The 5,000-nt window shown below is 42.9% G+C and overlaps 1 protein-coding gene across 1 annotated transcript in view; it reads left to right on the top strand.

The window, feature by feature from the left end:
• The first annotated feature begins 3,457 nt into the window (after positions 1–3,457).
• The window catches only part of LOC143025192 (uncharacterized), a 37,269-nt gene continuing 35,726 nt past the window's right edge, over positions 3,458–5,000 (top strand). The window contains exon 1 of the mRNA XM_076184651.1: positions 3,458–3,535. The gene's annotated coding sequence lies outside the window, so the exon portion shown is untranslated. The remainder of the gene's footprint in view (positions 3,536–5,000) is intronic.

Here is a 5,000-nt window from a genome sequence, read left to right as displayed (position 1 = left end):
TAAAAGAAGTGTGGAAGGCAGATGTGGAAGGAGTGAATATGAGGGGGCGTCCTAGGATGAGATGGATGGATGGGGTGAAAGGAGCATTACAAAAGAGAGGAATGTCTGTGGAGGAAGGGCGGGAGAGGACAGAAGATAGGGGTGACTGGAGAGGGGTTGTGTATAGATGATGCTGTGATGCATGAGGGGGAGTGGGTGGGGGATGGGGGGTGAGGAAGTATGTACGAGAAAAATTTGACGCAGCCCGAAAGGATTTCTCCCCGTCTTCTCCTTTTCTGCATGAGGGGACGGAGAGGGGGGTCGCCGAATTTATGAAGCGGCCTTGCTGTGGATGTGCTGTGTCTTGCGATACTGCTTCTGACCCAAGGCAGTGGACAGGATGCAGGGATGACCCGTCATCCAGGAGGTGCCAAGATGAGAGGGAGGGAGGAGGGTGGAGGGGAGTGGAATATATAGGAAATGGAATGGGTGGGAGTGGTTATTATGCCTTTTTCTTTTTGGCTACCCCCCGTGTAGGGGAAAAAGTCTTAGGTATATGTATGTATGTATGTATTATCATTATCAATTATCATTATTATAATATTCTTAAGAATAATTTTTATGCTGTCTCTGTCATGTCCCAGTACCCGATACCGGCTATCCCGATAGCCGAACAAATGTCCAAACCCGACCCGACCCGACCCGACCCGACCCGACCCGACCGTGACGGAAGGGGAACCATTGGCGTGTGAAGGGAAACTGAAGAAAACGTCACAATAAACCCACCCAAGGCCTTCGCCAGTGTGTTGCCGCAACTCGGAGTGACACGTCACTGATCATGGTCACAATACGTGACACACACGAGGGGACAAGTGACATCAGGTGTGACAAGGGCATTTTTTTTTTTTTTTTTTTTTTTTTTTTTTTTTTTCTTTCTTTTTTTTTTTGTCGTGTGGGAGGTTGAACAGTGGATCGTGTCCACAACGTAACGAAAAATGAACTAAAAACGTCTGTTTTAAAACGAAATGTTTTGTTCGAGCGGAGAAGCTACCTGTGTAAACTGGTACACAGCAAACGTGCACACAGCAGACAAACAAACACAGCAGTTCCAGGTCTCTTGGATGCAAACTATAATCTGGCCCTCAACCTTCGCCCTTCCTTTGATCTTGCCTTCCTCGGGTTTTCCCAGCGGACAGCAGAAGATGATGTGTCTGGATGTCGGGAGGTTCCTCATAAAAAAAAAAAAAAAAAAAAAAACAGAAAGGCTCCTCGTCTTAAAAAATAATAAATACATAAAATAAATAAATAATAATAAATATAGAATAAGAAATAAAGGTGCTGAGAGGGGAAAATCCAGGGTGGCTCATTTTCGTCCTTGAAAATAAACAAATAAGTGAAACAAACGCAGTAAAATCAGTCTGTTGTGTTGTAAGGATGAAATGTTTAGGAAACGTTCTATATTGTTTCAGCTCGCAGATGGTGTGCAATTTTCTTACATAAACTATTCAGCCAACAATCGGCTTTTTCAACCTTTGTCTCCACAACTGTAAATAGATAAATAAATAAATGAATAATTGGTAGACGTAAAGTTTTAAAAAAGGAAAATATTACTGGGATGTCGGAACATTTTTTCTGGTTGTATCGAGTAATTTGCTCATAATTACCGATTACGATCCTTACACGTGTTTACACACACACACACACACACACACACGCACGCACGCACGCGTGCACGCAAAGACACACACACACTCACATATATAAACGCACGCAAACATACACACATATGCTCACACACACAAATACATACTTGCACACACACACATAAGCGCACGCACACACAAAAACACGCGCGCGCACACACACGCACACACACACACACACACACACACACACACACACACACACACACACATACGTCTATAAATCTATGTATCTGTGAACGTTTATTATATGTGGATACACACATGTTTACATTTATATTTACACACGTCTATAAATATGTATGAATAAATGTGTACGCGTTCGTATATAAACTTGTTTACATGTACCTATGAGCGCTTGTAAGGACGTCCATTTGCACGGCGTCCTTTGGACCACTGCGAGCGGGCAACCACGTCTGAGAGGCCGCTACGAGGAGGAAGAAGAAGTGGAGGAGGAGGGGGAGAAAATAGAAGAGGAAGGAGTGGAGGAGGGAGTGGAGGAGGAGGAAGTAGAGGAGGAAGAAGTGAAGGAGGAGGAAGAAGTGAAGGAGGAGGAAGAAGTGAAGGAAGAGGAAGAAGTAAAAGAGGAGGAAGTGGAGGAGTTTAGTGTCATTGCACAAAACTCCGCTTTGTCATAGATGCCAGGGTGGTCCGTACGTACACACACACACACACACACACACACACACACACACACACACACACACACACACACACACACACACACACACACACACACACACACACACACACACACACACACACACAACAAAAAACACGTTCTCCATGACCCGAGAGAGAGAGATAGATAGACAGATAGATAGATAGAAGAGGAGGATGGAGAAGAAAGGAGGAGAGAGAAGAGAGAGAGAGAGAAGAGAGAGAAGAGAGAGAGAGAGAGAGAGAGAGTGAGAGACAGAGAGATAGAGACAGAGAGAGAGAGAGAGAAAGAGAGAGAGAGAGAGAGAGAGAGAGAGAGAGAGAGAGAGAGAGAGAGAGAGAGAGAGAGAGAGAGAGAGAGAGAGAGAGGGGGGGGGTCGTGCGTTAATTAATGGATTGCTTAGGAAAGGTCTGTCATTGAGTGTTTGTTTTGTGACCTGGTCGTATACTTCAATGAAGTAAATCATTACAAACGCTTTAAAAATGGGATTAAAAACGTGAAATTTGTCTTAGCGCAATGCGGCACATTATGCGGATAGGTTTATTGTTAGCAAGGCAACAACAACGATAACTGCCATGCAACAATTATATTGTCATTATGTAACTGACCTGTTTGGCCCAGGGCAAGTAGCTGTTTTGTATGAAACGGATGCTGGTAGGAGATTCAATGCATACGCATGCGCAATTGTGCATTTCCAATCAACGTTACGGTGTTCAAACTTATTTTTTTTTATAAGTTAGAGGTGGACATTTTCAAGAATACTATATATGGTAAATGTCTTTACTTGGTGTTTACCCACAGAAGTAAAGTGAGGTTATAATGTTTAATAGCAAATTAATTGTGTATTGAAGAATCACCGAGATTTGGCTGGCAGCGATCGTGGTGAGCTATGCTGCCAGACCTAAGACACCTCCACTTTCAATATTCTTCTTTCTCCTCAAATTTTGGGCATTTTCACACAAGATTTCACTTACTTCCACAACTTTTATTACACAGTCATATACTAGAGGAATATAGTTAATTAGGACGTGTTATAGAGGTATGACGTTTAAGTACGACAGTTTTCCCTACTCGCTCTTGGCATCAGGTAGTTGCAGTTCTGCGTTCTGTACGCTTTATCAGTGTCGCTTCAAGAATAGTTAGTGTCGTCTCGCTCCAGGTCGCACCTTGGTACCGACGTCCTTAGACAGAGGTAAGGACTCTGATCTATGCCCTTTGTCAACATAAAGAGTACTTTAGAATTTGTACATGTTTGGAAGAAATACTATTAAGAAATTTGGTAACTTGGTACAGAGTGCATTTCATACAAATCGACTTACATGTAGAATATAGATAATTAGGGTTTTTAAATCGTCTTAATTATTGGAGGGGAAAAGTTTACTTAATGATCTGGGTCAACCGGTGCTGGTATCGACTGGATGGTAACCGGTACTAGTTTAGCCTACGAACAATCCTGTACCAGTGACCTTTCGACGTACATGCATAAGCAAGAGTCCGATTACTGAAAAAATAATAATACTGGTGTTGTCGTTTAACCCAGATTAAGACGACGTAAAATTATTATAAAAATATCGGTTAAGGATACAATTTTACCACAATCAAACGCCATTTCTTTATTGGTGGACGCCCACGCGCTCTGAGCGTTGCCTTACGGGAGAGAGAGAGAGAGAGAGAGAGGTGAGGTAATATGCATAGATGTGTGTACTCTACCCCCACGCCGTATTTCACTAAAAGAAGCTTACTTTTACCTGCCACTAGATAATTCTAACCAGTTGTGTGTGTGTGTGTGCGTGTTGTGTGTTCTGTGTGTGCGTTGTGTATGCTGTGAGTGTGTTGTGTGAGCGTTTGTGTAGTGTGTGTGTATGTACTCACCTTGGTCTTTGGATCACGTCCTGGACTCGTGATCGTGATGTGTGTGTGTGAGCGTTTGTGTGTGTGAGCGTTTGTGTGTGTGAGCGTTTGTGTGTGTGTGTGTGTGTGTGTGTGTGTGTGTGTGTGTGTGTGTGTGTGTGTGTGTGTGTGTGTGTGTGTGTGTGTGTGTGTGTGTGTGTGTGTGTGTGTGTGTGTGTGTGTGTGTGGTGTGTGTGTGTGTGGGTGTGTGTGTGTGTGTGTGTGTGTGTGTGTGTGTGTGTGTGTGTGTGTGTGTGTGTGTGTGTGTGTGTGTGTGTGTGTGTGTGTGTGTGTGTGTGTGTGTAACCTCCCTCTGTAGCACAAGGGTTAACCAATGGAGTGCTGAGAGTGAGGTGGGGGGGGTGCTAATAGAATAAAATCTACTGGCGGCGTCCTCAATAATACGAGTATTATGTTCAAAGATGCACATCTATTGTTTGTATTTTCTACACAATTAAAACTCATAATTAAGGATTAGACTTGATCACGGTCTTTGCTTCATACTTTTATCATGACTTCATTCTGGTTTAGCCAGAATAAATTAAAATAAGGTCGTCACTGCAGCAAGTGGTTAATGAGCAGCACGAGTTCGTTCAAACCTATAATGTGTATTACCTACGGGGTGTTGCAAAAGTATATGGAATGTCTAAAACCGTTGGTTATGATGTGTACACGTGTGTGCACACGCACTTACAAGTAAAACACATACATACATACATACATACATATATATATATCTACATACATACAAAAAGTGTGCGAATATA

Source organism: Oratosquilla oratoria, chromosome 5 (genome assembly GCF_046742065.1).
Source record: "Oratosquilla oratoria isolate Oo_2021 chromosome 5, ASM4674206v1, whole genome shotgun sequence".
Lineage (NCBI taxonomy): Eukaryota > Metazoa > Arthropoda > Malacostraca > Stomatopoda > Squillidae > Oratosquilla > Oratosquilla oratoria.
The sequence above is the reverse complement of the archived record's forward strand: the minus strand, read 5'-3'. Positions and strand labels throughout refer to the sequence as shown.